The following is an 18,880-nucleotide window of genomic DNA, read 5'->3' as shown; positions in this document are numbered from 1 at the left end:
AGGAGTGTTCCTCTTTCTCCACATCCTCGCCAGCATCTTCTGTCACCTGAGCTTTTGATTTTAACCATTCTGACTGTTGTGAGGTGGAATCTCAGGGTTGTTTTGACTTGCATTTCCCTGATGACTAAGGATGTTGAACATTTCTTTAAGTGCTTCTCAGCCATTCAATATTCCTCAGTTGAAAATTCNTTGTTTAGCTCTTTACACCATTTTTAAATAGGGTTATTTGATTCCTCAGAGTCTAACTTCTTGAGTTCTTTGTAAATATTGGATATTAGCCCTCTATCAGATGTAGGATTGGTAAAAATCTTTTCCCAATCTGTTGGTTGCCATTTTGTCCTATTGACAGTGTCCTTTGCCTTACAGAAACTTTGTAATTTTATGAGTTCCCTTTTGTTGATTCTTGATCTTAAAGCATAAGCCATTGATGTTCTGTTCAGGAAATTTTGACCTGTGCCCATGTGTTCAAGGCTCCTCTTCACTTTCTCCTCTATAAGTTTCACTATACCTGGTTTTATGTGGAGGTCCTTGATCCACTTGGACTTGAGCTTTGTACAATGAGATAAGAAGGGGTCGATTTGCATTTTCCTACATGCTGACCACCAGTTGAACCAGCACCATTTGTTAAAAATGCTGTCTTTTTTCCACTGGATGGTTTTAGCTCCTTTGTCAAGGATCAAGTGACTATTTGTGTGCTGGTTCATTTCTGGGTCTTCAATTCTACTCCATTGGTCTTCCTGCCTGTCTCTGTAAAATTGTCCATGCAGCTTTCATCACCATTGCTTTGTAATACAGTTTGAGATCGGGAATGGTGATTTCCCCCAGTTCTTTTATTGTTGAGAAAATTTTTTGCTATTCTGGGTTTTTTGTTGTTCCAAATGAATTTGCAAATTGCTGTTTCTAAGTCTATGAAGAATTAATTTGGAATTTTGATGGAAATTGTACTGAATCTGTAGATTGCTTTCAGCAAGATGTACATTTTTACTATATCAATCCTGCCAACCTATGAGCATGGGAGAGCTTTCCATCTTCTGAAATCTTCTTTGATTTCTTTATTCATGAAGTTCTTATAATAAAGATCTTTCACTTGCTTGGTTAGAGTCCCACCAAGGTATGTAATATTATTTGTGACTATTGTGAAGGGTATCATTCCCCTAATTTCTTTCTCAGCCTGTTTATCCTTTGAGTAGAGAATGGCTACTGATTTGTTAGGGAGGAAAGGAGGGAGAGGGAGAGGGAGAGGGAGAGGGAGGGAAGGAGGGAGAAAGGGAGAGAGGGAGAGAGAGGGAGACCCTTGGTTCCACTACCTTGGGACAGAGAATCCAACCCTGTGACTTCCAGTGTGAACATGGAACCCAAACCCATAGCCCCAAATCCAATCTGTTCACAACTTCACTTTCTCAGAGCAATCAGAGCAACTAATTCTTTGTTTCCTTCTTACTCAAAGAAGCAAGAGTTGATAACTTTCCAGGAAATGACATGAGCAAAGCCACAGAGCCTCAGTGTAAAGGCCAGGGCCATTCATCACCCCGTTGCCCAGGGCAACCAAGGTCACTTTTCTGGGTCTCAACTTATTTGCTTATAAAGCAGGAATTCCATGACCAGAATTACAGAGTTGTTTTGAGAATTAAGTGAGAAAGGGCCCAGCACACCATCAGTGTTCGGAACAAAACTGCTGATGGACCCTAAAGATCAGGTGATCCTGGATCTTTGGGATGGAAATGTCTCAGGATGCTCTTTCCTTGAGCTTCTTTTAGCTACAATGGTACCTCCTGCAGTGTTCTTATTCCATGGGGAGCCTTTGCTGAGTTTTCTCAAGTCTGCAGTTGGAAACATGGTCTAGGGTAGGAAGTGGTAGCCTTCACCGGATCCTGATGGGGAAATCCCCCTAAGAATCTTCTGTAATGAAGAACACAGAAGATGAGCCTTGAAAACTTTGGATAAAGATGAGCCACAAAGGCACTGCCTGTCAGAGTCACTGATGAGAACAAAGTGCTTGAAGTCCCATGCCATGACTTCAGAACCTACACACATCAGGACAGACTCCGGGGACCTGAAGCAATGGCTAATGTCTGGAAGTGACCTATTCGCTGCAGCCTCTGACTGTCAAAGCAACAAGGCCAGAAGCCTGCTACTTACTTATGTAACTGGAGCTCTTATGTAAGCAAGCCAAAATCCTGTTTAGTGCAAACAGTGGACTGCAAACAAAGATGTCACCAACATACACCTCCTGCTATCCTTCACAGAGGGTCCTCTATCCCAACCTATCAGGTGTGTTTGCCTGACTGGATCCAGTGCTGCCCAGCTGCTCGAATAAACTATTATATTCTGTTTGTTTTGAATGTCTGACACCTTCTTTCTCTGGTAGAGATGTCGTGAGCCCTTATTTAGCACACTGCTCCACCCAGCTGTACCTCGTGGGGGAAAGGCCTACTTTGGCCTGCGTGCACAGAATACAAGCTGCAGAACTAGCTTCCTGAGCATCACCCCCAGACCGTGGTAGCCTGACCCTAAGTGAGAGGGTTCACGGACGACAGTTCATTCTATTCAACGATCCTACAAATAGTTAGGATTCGGAATGACAATTTGATAATCCAGCCTCTACATCGTCTTTAAGATCAAGTCCTAGGATGGATGAATTTTTAAGAGACAAATAACCTTTCACCATAAAGTTTATTTTTCAATCATAACAGACTGGCTTACCTGGGGGTGGGATGGAGTGGGGGTGGGGGTTGGGGGCTACCATGAGCCACACCTTTACAGGCAAGAAGTTACCAAGCAGTGTTTCTAACACCTGGGATACTATCATTGCCAGGGTGCCCTCCTTCCCAGCTGAGTTTCTTTTTAACAAGAAACTCAAGGATGCTTAGGACCAGACAACTGGCAAGTGATGACTGTATAGTTACACAGCGGCACATCTGGTCCACACCGTAGCCTGGTCATTTAGTCACCTTCCTTGGAGCAGCTTAACTTTGCTGGTCAAGTGTACATGTATGCCTCCTCAGTGTCACCAGCACTTGCTCACAGAGGATTTAAAGGGCACCTTGCACAATGCCCAGCTCCTCAAATCTCTCGTCAGAGTCAGCCACAGCCCTGGGCCTCAGGACCTTAGCTTGCTCTTCTCAGTGCTGCCCAATTAGCCATGAGAGTGTCTGAGACCAGGACTTAAACTCAGACCTGGACAACTGCAGACTATAAAGTGCTGGCTCGAGGACTTCCCAGAAGCCTCGGCAGCAGGGGATGTGAATGGGCCGCATGCCAACACGGCAGAATGCCTACATGAGCAGTATTGGCTCCAGGTTGAGCCTTGGACACAGTTCATGTTGCTTCCTCAGGGGTGGGGATGGGTGCTGCTCTTGGAGAATGGCACCAGCCAGCTAGGTGCCCCTGAACACTACAGGGAGGAAAGGAAGCTTGCTTAGGGCTGCCTCTAGCCACTGCTTTATCCTGTCCTGCATAGCTTTCCCCCAACTCCCTTGGGGAAGATTCGGAACTCCCACCCTTCCTTCAAACCTGTACTGAGCCCTGTCTCATGGGGCTCTTCTCCTGGAAGACCTACGAACCCATGTTCTCCTCTCTCTGCACTCCCTCGCTGTGACCTGTAGTCGGCCCAGCACTGCGGACCATGGGTTAGGGTGTGGGGAGGAGGCTTTGGTACCATGCCTGGCCTTCAGATCAAGCAGCTCATTGTTTCCCTTCTTTCTCAGCCACTCAGCCTAGGATTTTGATAGAAGTAGTCCCGTTGTGATCCACACATTAGTATGCAACTTATGAATCATTCTTTCTATCACACAGATGTGTCCCAAGTCCAGGGGATTCAAGAGGGAATAGGATCTACCTCTGCTGCTTAGGCATGGGGTGAAGAAAAAGACCTTCTTGGGTAAGAAACTCTGTGAAGCCTTAAGAACTGAGACCTGATGTGCTGCCACCTTTGCTAGAGGAAATTAGAAAAGGTAAAATTTGTCCCACTTTAAAGGATGAACAGTTGACTAAACAGAGCAAGGGGAAGCTCAGCCGCAGACAGCAAGGCAGAGACTGGGCCATGTATGAGCCTGTTGTGGTCAGGGCTGGGGACGCTGGGAGAACATGAAGCTCAGATCCGCAACTAGGAGGCCTCTGCTCCAGGAATCACTGGCTCCACTCCAAGGGGACATCATGCTCAAGACCCCTTTGTCAAAACCTCTTTCTCAAAAATAGGTTTGCATTGCGATTCGTAACAATAGTGAAATTATAGTTACCAGGTCGCAACGAAAAGACTTTTATGGCTAGGGGTCACCACAACTGTATTAAAGGGTGGAAGCATTAGGGTGGTTGAGGACCCTGGTCTAAACTGTGAAGAGCTTTGGTGGAATGTGAAGCACCTCTGGCAGAGAGCAGGCAAGCTGTGGCCCTCCCTCGCCCACTCCCAGCCAGTGTCACCCTGACCGACTGATCTGGAACTCATTCCTACACAGGAATGTCAGGCTTAGTCGTGGGGACAGAGATGAGACACAAAGGAGAATGTCACCTCCCTGAGAGGAATGGGGACATTCTAAAGGGACACTTGGGGCCATCACGTTGGCTGTCAGACTACAGAAACAATGGGCCCCAAGAATCCAGAACTCCCCTCAAGGATCTTACACTAGAAGAAGAGGCTGAATGCCTGAGGAGGAGCAGAGGAGAAAGCTGTCTCCTGTAGGAAGGGGGACATGGGGAGACAAACTGAGAGAACAGGAGGCGGAGCTCACTCCCTGTCTAGGACTGCTTAGTTACATATGCTTCTTGACACCTATTTAAGCCTCATCCATATTAGATCCCAAACACTGACTTGGGTTGCTACATCTCTGTTTCTCTTCCCAGGCTCTTAGGGCTCAGGAGCTCACCCTAAAATCCGGCAACAGGAATAACTATAGGATCAACCTGAGAAACACTATGTGGTGTCTAGAGGCACCAAAGTCCCCAAAGGAACCTGAACAAATCAAACCCAGGTTTGCATCCCACCACTGACACACACACACACTCAGTCACACACACTCAAACACACACACACACAGAGACACACAGAGAGACACACACAGACACACACACTCACACTCAGACACACACAGAGAGACACACACACAGACACACACACAGAGACAGACACACACACTCAGACACACACAGAGACACACACACACTCAGACACACACACTCAGACACACACAGAGACACACACACACTCAGACACACACACTCAGACACACACACACACACACACACACACACATACACACACACCATCCCCAGAGCCAGTTTCTGAGCACTAAAGCTAATTTCATTCAAAATGTGTGCTGTAAGCAGCCATGCCTCTCTGTTGCTAAACTAATTATCAATGTCTCTGTTTCTATCTTGGTGAGGCTTCAAAGAGCCCCACTAGGGAGCAGGTGGAGTCTGCGCCCAGAGGCACAGGGCTGCTTTGTCTCCAAGGGAGACAGAAGAATGCTTCCAAATACTTTCTGCCTCCCCTCTTTCCCTATGCCCTCACCCCCCCATCTCACCTCCATGTCCCCCATCCCACCCCACCTCCACTCCCCACCCCCACCCAGCGCTCTCAGCCTCCATAGTATCAAGTTTCCTCTGACCCAGTGGATCCAGAAGATCTCTAGGCCTCACACTGAGTCCTTTTCAGAGGTCTCACATGACAGCCTGGCAGGCGCAGCTGTTCCCAGAGAAGGCATTAATAATACAGGCCTTTTTCCGCAAACTCTGGCAAACAGTCTGAAATGACAAGTGGAAACACTGTGTCAAAATTCTCCCTGGGGCTGAGGGTGGGGGTGGCCAGAGTAACTCACCTTTATCGGGAGGGACTTAGGACTCTCTGGGGGAGGCTAGAGGAAATAGCTAGGGGTCAGAGGGAGGGGCGCAAGCACAGGCATTCCCTGAGTGTTCCCTTACCCGGGCTTCAAGGGAAGGCTTTGGGGGCAAGAAGCAGGGGAATACAACCAGTGACTTATCAGCCCAGGGGTGAGCTCAGCCAGGGATTTCCACTTGGCAATAGCAAACTACAGAGCTACAGTTGCCTGAGACAGAAGAGAGACATGGGAGGGCACCAGGGGATGAGAGGCTCAGAGGACTTGCATGCCCTTTGTTCTTGCGCTCTCTGATACACACAGAGACACAAACACTCAGACACACACAGAAAGACACACACACACACACACACACACAGAGCAATGCACTCGCTCATGAAGGACCGATAACTGAAGTAGTGTGGGCTATATAGGAAGAGACCCCCAGGCTCAGCATCCACAGCAGAGTAGGCTCACACTTTGCTCTCTCTCAGCCTCAGTTCCCTCAGCAGGAAGATGTGGAATGATGCCACACAGTGTAAAGGTTCATTAAAGAATGTGATGTACAAAGAACACCATCCCTCACCCTGAGGCAATGCATGGGACACCCATAAACAATGGGCTTCTAGTCCTCGGATGCAGAGCTAATCCAGACTGTAGTCAAGTCTATCTTCAGTTCTGGGGAGAGGGGCAAGGTTGTGGGGAGGTGAACAGGGTACGCCACCTGGGCATCTTGCATTATTTGGGTCTGATCTGTGGTCTGGACCCTGGAGCCCAGGAGGACTATCTCTGGGCAGGGAGAAGAGTGAGCCCGTGCAGCCTGCGGAGTTTCTTCTAAACCAGGTGGGCTCTGGAGTATCAGGGCTTGGTCGACCAAGACTGCTATCACTGTCTCCAGGGCCAGAACAGGGACAGGGCAAGGGAACCAGCTAGGGCTCAGGTTTAAGGAGAAACTCGCTCGGCTGTGTATGCTCAGATTGGCACCCATAGATAAGAAGCTTGTCTGGACCTGATCAAAACCCTGAAGGCCCAGCCTCCCAGGTCCAATCTCACTCACCTCTGTTGTGTGGGTTAGTTGTACGCTCTCATGGAAACCTCTCTGTGCTGTATGACTGCTCAATGGGACAGGCAGTGCACACACATTCATACACACACACACACACACATACCCCAGAGGGGCGATAAGAGAGAAGTTGAGAAGTGACTGAACGAGGAAGTTTGCTGCAGGAAAGAGATGTGGTGTAGAGAGGCCGCTGGTGTGTGTGTGTGTGTGTGTGTGTGTGTGTGTGTGTGGACAGGCAGAACTCTGAAGCAGCAACAGAAAGCTAGAACAGAAGCAAACCCAAGGAGAGAGTAGCTATGTCCACCTAGCAGGGGCTGGCTCCCATCCACGCCGTCTGTCCCGTTCCCCTGGCACGAGTGTGGTCCCCAGTGCCTACCTGTAGGTGGACCAGGCCTTCAGAGGGGCTGGTATAGAACAGGCGAGGTTGAGCGTGACTAAATCGCGGAAATCTCAAGAACCGAGATTAGAATCTCATCCTGAGACCGGCAGGAGTAGAGCTAGCTCCCTCCCCGTTTCCGCGCCTGCCTCAGAGCATGTAAACAGGGGACCTCCAACCAGGTGATCATAAGCAGTCAGACATGTTCCCAGCACCTAAGACACCTCTCCAAGCTGATGCGGCATCTCAGCAGCCTTAGCCTTCATTCAGCCAACGACATCCCCTCCCTGGATATTCCCACGCCCTTCTCCAAAAACTATACAACCCTTGGTTCACCCCAAAGAAAAGTGTATTCATTTAAACCCACCCCCAATAACGAAATACAAGCAAGCTACAATTGTCTCAGAGAGCTGCTTCATTAAAGATTGTTGAGGAAGCCTCTGTCTAAAAGGGTCATAACCACACACACACACACACACACACACACACACACACACACACACACTCCCAACCAGACCAGGATCCTGCTCTTCCGGACTGGACTCCATGTCACCCTCCTCATCCTGGTATACAACTGCTTTGCCCTGTCCTCTCCAAACGGGTGTGCCCAAAGCACCCAGACACCCCAAGGAGGGAGGAAGAACCCAGAACTATACCTACCTTCAGGACCCTCACCACAGCCTCCTAACCAACCTCTGCATCGAATGCCTTACCTGTACAGGATGAAGTCTCCCTCAAGACTAGCTCTAAGGAATCAAAAGTGCCTCCGACGCTTAAAACGATCTCTATGTTCAATCTGCCCTGCTGAAATGTCTCAGCTTAGCAGGCAAAAGTACACGCCTTCCTCCCCATCCGCCAAACTGTACAGCCCTTAGACTCCATAGTCCCTTACACTCTCGCCTTGCTCCCTGGCCGCTGGCCTTCATTTCCCTAACCCCAGCCAGGTGCCCTGACTTCACACGACCTGTCAAATCTGAGCACTGTAGTCAGCTCACCCCATCTCCTTCCTCCAGAGATCATGCACCCAGGCCTGCCAAAGCCTCCAGCTATTTACAGATGCGGGAGCACCAGATGACTGCAGAGCCAGTAACTGAGCACACCTCAAGGGACTGCAAATTCAAAGCCTCTACCTGCTCTACAGGTGACAGTCATGAAGCAGGAAAAAAAAAAAAAACAGACACCAGCCCTGAAGCTATCCCTGCCCCACACCGGAGAGCTGGAGAGCCGGAGAGCCGGAGAGCCGGAGAGCCAAGTCAGGGGTTAGCTAGGCTTTAGCAGGAGGCTGGCAAGCTGCAGAGAAGCACTTTTGTCTCTGACTCAACTGTGGGCTTCAGCAGGATCTCAGTAAATAACTAAATGAATTAGTGAATGAGATCCTCCTGCCGGAAGCACAGAACTAATCTCATACGGAATAAAAATATTTCTCAGCTATTGCTTGGAAAGATGATCTGACCAGTAATGGATTGTGGCAATGGCTGTTCAACTCGGTAATTTACTATATATATATATATATATATATATATATATATATATATATATATATATATATACATACTATAGACAGATAGTCTCTCTCTCTCTCTATCTCTCATTTTCTCTCTGCCTCCCCTCCTCTCCCACACTCTTTTATTTATTATGCATTGATTTTGTGAATATACGTGTGAGTGCATGGGCCGCAGCATTTGTGTGGAGGCCAAAGGACAACTTGTGCAACTTAGCTTCTACCGCATGAGTCCTGGGACAGGCTCACTTCAGCCTTGGTAGGAAAAGGTTCTCCCCACTGAGCCCTCTCTGAATCATTCTTCTAACCTGGGCTATTTTCACGGACCTCAGTCAAGCTGTCCGAACATTTTATACTACAATCTAAGCCAGCAGTGGTGGCAGCGCTCTGGATTCAGCAGAGTGCTGAAGAGAGTTATGAGCACACTCCACAACGGAAAAAGATGGCTACCCCCGAAGGCACGGCCCCTTGGGTACCGGCCAGTGAAAGGCTGGACGTGGGTAACCTTGTAGAGCAGTCTGTGCTGTGGAACAAAGGTCCTGAAGGGCCAGGCATTGGGTCTGGCTACAGTCATCACTCAAGCACAAAGCCTCGAAACTTCCTTGAACATCACCCAAGGGCTCTGGCTGCTGCCCACAGCTAAGGCCTAAAACCCCAGGTCAGAACCACTTCCCGAAGGAGCGTCCTGTCTCTCAGACTGCTCACTCACGTGGCATCAGTTTCCTGCACAAATCTGTGACTTCACATTTGCTGGTCTCAGTATTCATGTCTCTCTCTTTAGACAACATATGGAAGGGTGTGGACTAGGCTCACGTGTTTTCGACACCGGTCACAAAACCAACGTGTATCACTAAATGAGAAGGAGATGCTCCCCCCGAATGGCCGGGGTGAGGCATACATTCAGTTCTCTTCCACTAGCCCTGCCCTGCGTGTTCACGTAGCGGCACCTGAGGGAGAAACAGGCAAGTACCAAGTATTTGGCTACAGAGAGCCAATACTTGAGTGAACGCTCCCCTGGGGCCACTCGCCCGGGGCCACTCCCACACCACCCTCAGTCTGTCTCCTCTCTGCCCATGAAGCAGCTGTCACTCTTACCTCCCTCAAAGGGAAGGGTGCCAGAACCCAGACTGGCCAGAATAGACTGTCTACACCCCTTCCCAGCCATCCTGACAGGCAGAAGCGGGAGGGGTGGGATGGCAGTCTACACTCAAGGTTATCTCTGCAAGGCCAGCCGCTGAGAATCTTAGCACTAGTAAGGTCACACGCTATCCCACAGGCCAGGAACCTGTCCCACCCTCCTTCAGTCTCTCTCCCGGGGTGTGTATGAATGGACACGGAGCAAATGACAGGCTCAGAAACACAACTGGGTCACCCAGATGGGTACGGTATATGGAACCAAAGTTCCGCTCATAACTTGGACAGAGTGGGTCCCGTCAGGTCTCCAAGGAAGCTCCCATTCTCCCTGGAGATGCGTCCTCTCCCATCAAACCTGTTTTCCATAGAAAATACCCAAACTGTTCTTGTTCCAGGAAAAAACTAGCAGCAAATTCTCCTCCCTTGCGAGTTCCTAGGGGGAAGTCTATGGCCTTTCAGATGCACAGCAAGGTGCTCACACTGTAGGGTCTTGGCACTAGAAATCTAGCTAGCACTCAGGTAGAATAGGAGGACCAAGGCGGCGGCCGCATTACTGGGGTTTGCAACGGCTACCTGTTTGCTAGCTGTAAAATCTTTCTGCGTGCCTGCTTCTCAGGGTACAAATGTTGGCATTATGCCCATCACACAGTTGTGGCGACGATGAACAGAGTGAACAGAAAGACAACTCAGCGCCCACCCCATGAGCACATTGCCAGTGCTAGCTGCCTATCTGTGTTCTTTCTCCAGTGTGTAGAAGCTGCCAATCTGCCTAGAAGCAGAGAGAGTAGACAACACTGGGTTTAAGGTGAGCCTGAGGATGGGCAGCTGCCTCGGGCACTGTCAAACCAAGACACACGGAGAGAACAGGCTCCGGGGCCAGTTCCAGAGGAACAGATGCTGATAGGCTGGTATTGGGGAAGGGCAGGGTGGGGTCACAGTAGGTGCTCTGTGGTTAGGGAACGCTTCTGGATCCCAGCAGCAGTGGTGGTCACACAGGGCTCTACAGAGAAGATCTGAGCTTTGCATGCTCAGCACAGCGGTTTCAGGCACACGCCCCACACAGTAATCATACAAGATGGAACCACTGGAGAAACCACAGTTGTGCTCTCTCAGACCCACCAGTAGAGCTTTCTGTGGATTCTGTAATTATTGTGAAACAAAACGGATTTAAAAGACAGGCGTGCCCAGCCAGTAATCAGGGAGCGCTAGGATTATAGACCATACCCAGGTACTCCAAACCCAGGTCCTCAAAGTGGATCCAACCTCCTGTAGCTCTGAATGTAGTGTGAGCAAGCCTCTGCTCAAGGTGCTGACTACCCTACGCCACTGCACACTGCCAACTTCCTATGGAGCCAGCATTCTCCCCCAAGACACTTCCTGCCTTAGGATTGCTGCTTTCCTCCTACCAGAATGAGCGCCGTACTTATTCAACTAGATTATAATTATTAACACTGCTTGTCGGTATCTCCAATGCAATTTTTTATACAACTTTTTTTTTTAATATATAAAAGGCCAGAGATGCGAGCTGAAACTTCATTTAAGGAAAGATTTAGATAGCTGGTGCATTCCGTGAAAAGGGGACGGGAAACCAGATATGGTAAGGCGGACAACCCAGTGAAAGTGGCTAAAGTTAAGATCACCTGGCAGACTGAAGGAAAAAAAAAAAAAAAACGAAACAAAGTGGCTGGTCCTAGCAATGGTGGAGGACAAGGTTTATTGTAGATAAGAGGGCATAGCCAAAGGCAGGGACATCTAGAGAGTCCAGAGTGGACATGACCAGACTGAGCTGGGCCATGTGGGGAGAGAGGCGGAGAACCAGATGCCGCAGCCAGGAGGCCCAAAGGACAGAGGCCCAAAGGGTTGGATTTTAGGAAAGAGCAGCCCAGCCCCCTGAGCTGAAGAATTCAGGGTAGGAAGCAGTGCAGGCCAGCCAGGAGGACCCAGTTACCAGGGACTGAGAGGGCCAGGGAGAACCCAGCAGTCATTCTCTGCTCTGATATGTTAAATAGGCACCTGGCCACTTGTCCCTGGAGTTCAAAACCAGACCCAGACACGGACTGACAAGGGGGCGGAGCGCCTGCAATGCCAGGAGAAGTTTGCAGCTTCCTGAAAAGCAAAGGCAGACGCAACTTATGACACAGCCGGTCTCTGCCATGGCTCCTCACAAGGGATATGTATATGACTATATAAAGACTTTTTTCTTTTTTTAAATTTTTTTAAATTTATTTATTTATCATATGTAAGTATACTGTAGCTGTCTTCAGACACCCCAGAAGAGGGCATCAGGTCTCATTACGAATGGTTGTGAGCCACCATGTGGTTGCTGGGATTTGAACTCAGGACCTTTTGGAAGAGCAGTCAATGCTCTTAACCACTGAGCCATCTCTCCAGCCCAAAGACTTTTTTCTTATGTGTTCCAAATGCTTAGCAACTTTAATAGTTGCAAATTAAAAACAATCAAAATATTTGCCTAAAGGTGGGTGGTTAAGCCGTGAGACATCCACACCCTTTTAGCAATAAAGGAAGAGATGGTTGGTTCACTCAGTAGAGACCAATGGGGTGGGGGGTGGGGCGGTGTAAGGTGGGGGGTGCATGCAACAGAAACCCAGCTTCCTGTGGCCTTAGGAAATGCAGGCTCTGGAGAGGAGGCAGATGGGTCATTGCTGAGGTAGGAGGGAGACAAAAAGGGGTAGGAGGGAAGAATACGGCAACAGGAAGAGATGTGGAGAAGACCTCAATGCTTTTGAGCCTTGCCACGATCCACAGGCGAATACATAGGCCACAACTCCTCCATGTTGTGATCCATCAATCGTTCCTAGGTGCAGTGGAGCAGGATAATGCTCTTTTGTCCCCCACTTAATCTGCTTGAAGGAGAAAAGCCTTATGTAAATCATTTCTAGTCTCCACTCAGGTAGGAACCCTGCAGGCTATCAGCAGGAGGAAGCTGACTCAGAAATCCTCCAGGGCCTGGCAGACCTGCAGCTGTCATTAAGTCAGTCAAGCATCTGAGGTGTCCAAGGTTGAGCACTGAGTCTCTGTGTGGTGAGGACTCTGTTGTGGTGAGGCTTAGGCTCCTAGCAAAAGCAGACACAGGAACACCTGAACAAAGAGAGTGGGGAGCTGGGGGACGGGGACATCTCTGGTAACTAAGATGTCACCTCCCCATCCTGGGTTGTCATTGCTACAAATGCCTGTAGCAGCAAAGCCCACTGAGGGCCAGGCCAGGAAGGTGGCAGCAAGGTGGCAGCGCTGGCCTCCAGCCCAGCATTCCGTTTGGCCAGGAAGGTTTGATGAGACAGACCCTGGTCAGTCAGGAGACTTCCAGACTCCTCGTTCCACTTGAGTAATAAACCAGGCCCTCCCTCTTTCTGGGTCTCTACTTCTTCCCAGGAAGCCGGAAGGAGCCGGAAGGAGCTCTTTCAACCCTAATTTCTGTTCTCTGAGCATCCTGTAGAGCCAAGCTTTTCATCCTTCTCGGGTGGCTTGGGTGCCACAGTCAAAATGAGTCTTGATTCTCTGTGAAACCGTACCCCACAACCTCACCACTGCGGCTCAGAGCAGAGCACTCTTCAATCTGGCCGTGAATTTCTAAACAGCTCCTGCCACTCGGCCCAGTCCCCTCAGTTGGCCCTCTTCCCCATGTATCCTAGTTAAGGGTTTCTATAGCAGCTGTGTTAGAAAAGCATGGCCGACAGCAGCCCGAGGAGGAAAGGGTTCATTTCACCTACACAGCACAGTCCATCATCAGGCGAAGCCAGTGCAGGGATTCCAAGCAGGAACCTGGAGCTGATGCAGAGGCCTCGGAAGGGGCGCTGCTCACTGGCTTGCCCCTCGTGGCTCAGCCTGCTTTCTTACAGAACCTAGAACCACCAGCTCACGGGTAGCCCCACTCTCAGTGAGCCAGGCCCTGCATGTCAATCATCTATCATAAAAATGCACCCCAGGACTGCCCAGACCCCAGTCTAGTAGGGGCATTCTCTCACTCGATGCTCCCTCTTCTAAATGACTCCAGTGTGTATCACGTTGACATAAAACAAGCCAGCACTGCATGTGTTGCGTAATGTGCTCGGCATAGACCAAACACTTCAAACTAAGGTTAAGGGTCTGGACACCCTGGAATGCACAGGAGCTTCAGAAGCAGTTCCTGCCTTTAGAGTCCTGGAAAGACAAACCGGAGGTGTATAGCTCTAGCAAGAAGGAGAGCCTATGTTCTATATGGACTTGTTTCCAGAAAGTTCCTCCCCTTGCCCTTGTTAAATCTGTGTGCCCAAGGCTGGGCCAGAATGGGCTATTTGGTGGCCATATAGTAGACACTCAGTAAATAGCTACAAAAATAAATCGAAGTCTTCTTGCCTGGGATATTTTCTGAACGGGACTCTAATAGCACAAGAGATAAACCTGAGGGTTGAAATGAAACCAAGGAGCTTCCATAACACAAAGAGAACAATCACTAGAGTGAATGGACAGCCTACAGAAAGGGAAGAAGTCTTGGCCAAGTATATATACTTCAGGCAACAAATGTTGTGTCAATGAATGTGCCAATGTACTGAACAGGCGGCACATATATTCTAAAATGTTCAACATCCTTAGCCCTCAGGGAAATGCAAATTAAAAACTAGTTTGAAATTCCATCTCATCCAAGTCAAGAAAACAAACAAGTTCTGGTGAAGATGTAGGGGAAATGAACCATAATTCTCCACTGATGAGTGTGCAAACTAGGATAGTCATTGCTGAACCCATATGGAGGTTTCTCAGCTAATTGACATAGAATTACCTACCATATGAGTCAGCTACACCCGAAAGGGTCTGCCAACACACTAGAGAAAAGCCTTACGTATCTATGTTTATAGCAGCACCCTTCACAATACCAAAGAGATGGAACCAGCGAGATGTCCATCAACTGAGGATAAGATAAAGAAAAGAAGGTCTACCTACACACGATAGAATTCCATGAAGCCAAAAAAAAAAAAAAAAGAATTCCATGAAGCCATTAAAAAAAAAAAAAAAGATCATTAAAATAGATAGAACTGGAAATCGTTCTGGTGAGCTGAGTAGTCAGATTCGGAAAGACAAACTGCCTTATGTTTTCCCTCGTAGGTAGACTGGACCTCCAATCACAGAGGAAAACAAAACAGGCATCATCTTTCCTTTGTAAAGAAATCTGAGAACTCAGGAGAGGGAAACCCTGTTTCTAGTCAGCAGGGAGGGTTGGGAGGTTATGGTGGGCATCGCATGGACACGCTGCAGGAAGCACAGTCTCCCAGAGCTGAAGTTCTCTCACAGCACAAAGAAGAGCCCCCTTGGGAGATCTGCAAACTCCAAGGCAAAGAAGAGCCCCCCTGGGAGATCTGCAAACTCCAGGCCCCGGTTCACAAGCATTCCGAAGTAGAGTGATACTCCCTTGGGGGAGGAAATGCTTGCAGGCACTGGCCTGGGAGCCCCGGCCTGGATGACCACTTGCTGCGAGGGGCACTTGGCAGCTCTGAGAGGAGCTTTTCTATATCCATGTCTCCTGATCTGAGACATGGTTGCAGACACAGTACCAGCGGGTGCAGGGGTAAGAAGAGGGCACACAGACAGAGCAGAGAGCGTGGCTGCTCAATCCATGCGCCGCCCTTTCCTAACTCACAAAGATTCCTCAGTCCTTAGACCTTCTCCACCTGCATCACCATCAAGAAGGAAAACCAACTCCCTGAGGGAAAGAGGCTTACGTCCGGGAAAACTATAAGTTGTTTCTGAAAGGTGCCGAGGCTTTGGCAACCTTCCAGAGGCAGAGCTGGTAACTGGAGATCACGGATAGGTTCCATTGCTGGTCACATACAAGAGCTCAGGGGTCAGGCAGCCTCAGGGCCCAGGCCTCTCCCCCATGCCAGCGTCTTCCTCCAGAAGATCTAAGACTTCACCTCAAGGGCTGACCCCCAGCTGCTAGGCGGTCTGGATTCCTGACTGCTCTGGGCTTTCCTACTTTTCTAATTTCCTGAACCACAAAGGGAAAGTGGCATGTCACCAATGTCTCACCCTGTCCCTATGCCCCTCCCCCCTTTTTTTTTAAAGGACATGCGAGCGAGAAGTGTAATCATCAGAAGACTGAGAAAGGAGGAGAGGGCAGAGGCCAGGGCTCCATTATGCTAATTTAATTAGCTCTAATCTGCTGACAGCAGCGCCTTGAAGAGAGAAAGAGGCTTTTGTTGAAACTTTGTGTTTGGTAGGAAGTCACCCTCACCCTCCCTCAGAGATTATGAGGGAGCCTTGACTGGGGTCCTGGTGTTGTCAAGCCTCCTTTTCACACTTCTCTGACCAGCCTCTCAACTTTTCTGGAAAGAAAATGCACCCCAGATGTTGGTCAGTAAATGGAGGGTTTTCATCTGCCGTTATGAAAGGGTATCAATAATTCAGAATCCCACACGCACAACACACATACCGAGATGTCAGTCGGAGAGAGAAATGCAGCCAGTTTCTCGCCATCAATAAACCAAGGGTTTCTGGTGGCCTAATTCCTTCTCTGCAGCAGACAAGAAGCCTCACAGTATCAGACACTGCCATGATGTAGCCAGACCCTGACAGCTACCCATGAGACGCTGCGAACAGAACAGACCGCACTCTGGCTTGTGTTTACTGAGCAACGAGTCTTCACAGGGGAGGAAAGTTAAACCCACTGGTACAACCTTGCCTGGCAGGAGCAGGACCTCAAACTTAATCCCCAGCACCACCAAAAGAAACTCTTCTAGAAAGAGCTTTGTAGCTCCTCCGGTTTCAACAGCAACACATCACTCTCCCACGATGGTCAATTCTAAGATGCAAACTGGTTTGTATTATTTTTGTCTTGTTTTGGGGGGCTGGGGGAGGGGTGGTAGTGTTTTGTTTCTAACTGTTTCTAACAACCAGTTTGTAAAATCTCAAAGTTGAGACTTGGAAGGTTTCTGTGATAACCTCTCCCCCCCCCCCTCAGCCCCGGGAAAAACAAAAGAAACAGTCTAGACAGGAAGTCATTGAAGAGAACTCTTATGTGATAAGGATGCTAAAGTGTAGCTCTTCACAATTGGCTTCTGGCTGGGTGCAGGTAGGGAAGGACTCAGTTTTCTTTAAGGGGCTGGCCTCTGGGAGTTAGACCATGCTCCAGTGAGTACAGGGGTAACACAGTCGGACTCTGTATTACTCCTCCTCCTCCTCCTCCTCCTCCTCCTCCTCCTCCTTCTCCTCCTCCTTCTTCTCCTCCTTCTCCTTCTTTTCCTTCTCTGTCCCTCCTCCTCCTTCTTCTTCCTCTTCTTCCTCCTCTTCCTTCTTCTTTTTTTCTTTTGGGGGAAGTCACAAGGGTAGGGGGACCTAAGAGGACTATGAAGTGAATGTGACTGGGGTATGTGAAATTGCCCCCAGGAAAACAATATAAATATTCTGTTGGAAAAAAAAATTCCTGGATGCTAAGAAGCAGCTCGGGAGAGTTTCTAGATGAGAAGTGAGCTCTCTTGGCCCCTCATGGAATCATCCCTCCACTTCCATGTAGAAGGGGCCAGCATCCTAGGGACCAGCATCCTAGGGACCAGCATCCTAGGGACCAGCATCCTGCAGTAGTAATTCTAAGAGGGAACCTAACAGAGCACTGATTTTAGACCCTGCTTTATTTTCTTCCAAAAGTGCTAAGAGTACTTATTATCTAGGTTTATTAAAATCACATTTGATAAACCTACTGGAATGCTTAGCCATGACCTCCCTGCATAATGTCTGTCATCTGTACTTCCTGGGTCAGGGAGGGCATGTCCAGGAGGCAGGGATGCACGCAGATGCATTTCCTGGGGGCTCACTTTCCTGTGCAGAACAGCACAAAAGCTTCCGTCCAAGTCCACTATAGTCTTACCTTCAGGATAAGTTCACTCTCTTTAGGGTTCAAATCTCCTTAGCAATGGAGAAAATAGATGTTCTTGTGCTAACAAATCAAAGCCTTTGGCCTCCAGTGACCTTGCCTCTGTGTAGCTGAGATGGGAGCAGATGGCTGGAACTGAAAACAACCCCCTCCTCCCTGAGCCTTAGAGAACTGCCATCACCTTTCCCCCAAAGGGTTCTTACCTCAGCATCCAGCCGGAAAGTGGGTACCAGGTATTTGGGGAAGGCTCAAGGGGGCCAGTTCATTTCAGTTGACTTCCGGGGCACTGATAACTTCTCTCTCAGGCGCTGACTGTGGAGCTTGGCACAGCTGACTCTACCCTTGCCTGCAGAGAAAAGGGAGAATGCAAACTTTAGCCAGAGCATGGGGTAAATACCATGTGGGAATGAGCACCCTCGACACACACACCCGTGCTCGCTCTCCCTCCGCCCTGCCCCAGCAGCTCCCACCTCCCTTGTAGAGCATACTCCTCCCCAGAAGAAGCCAGCCTCCTCCCAAATGGCTTAAGCTGGCCATCTGTTCACCCCTGTCTGCCTGCTTGTGCCCAGTCTGAGTAACAAGTTGAGTAAAGCAAACTTTACTAGAGCCACGGAATCCTGATGCTACTCAATATTAGCCTGGAGAAAGGTGAGGCTAGAGAGACATCCTCAGGTCCAGCCCAAGTCCAGCATCCAGACAAAGCCTGTGGCTCTGTTGCTCTCACCAAAAGTGCTCAGTCTCCCCACTAGAGTAACTGTCCCTGCGGTTAGAAGTGGGAATGCAAGTTCTCATTCATTCTGGAAGCATTTTGGACTGGGTCTGAATTTTCAATCCATAGGCTACGCCTGAGAAGATAGAGTGAATTTTTAATGTAACTGCATTTGACCTTGCGCCAGAGATTTATACATTTATACATTTATACATTTAAAAAATACAAAATGTAAATGAAAAGAAAAAGTTACTCATTGCTGCTCTACCCAAGGAAACTACACATGATAGGAATACCATTTCTGTTAGCATTTCCTCTAGGCTCTGCCCAACAGTTACCTAGCAAACAGCCAGGTACAGGTCTGACTCATGTATAAAAGCTGTGTGTTTATGTGTGTGTGTGTGTGTGTGTGTGTGTGTGTGTGTGTGT

At 48.9% G+C, this 18,880-nt stretch overlaps 1 protein-coding gene across 2 annotated transcripts in view; it reads right to left on the bottom strand.

Annotated features, from left to right (window-relative positions):
- Positions 1-18,880, bottom strand: part of St6gal1 (ST6 beta-galactoside alpha-2,6-sialyltransferase 1) — a 138,390-nt gene that overhangs the window by 88,272 nt on the left and 31,238 nt on the right. For both annotated transcript variants that reach the window (XM_029544436.1, XM_021209607.2), the window contains exon 2: positions 17,946-18,088. The gene's annotated coding sequence lies outside the window, so the exon portion shown is untranslated. The remainder of the gene's footprint in view (positions 1-17,945; positions 18,089-18,880) is intronic.

Source organism: Mus pahari, chromosome 12 (assembly GCF_900095145.1).
Source record: "Mus pahari chromosome 12, PAHARI_EIJ_v1.1, whole genome shotgun sequence".
NCBI lineage: Eukaryota > Metazoa > Chordata > Mammalia > Rodentia > Muridae > Mus > Mus pahari.
This window is presented reverse-complemented; position numbering and strand designations above follow the sequence as displayed.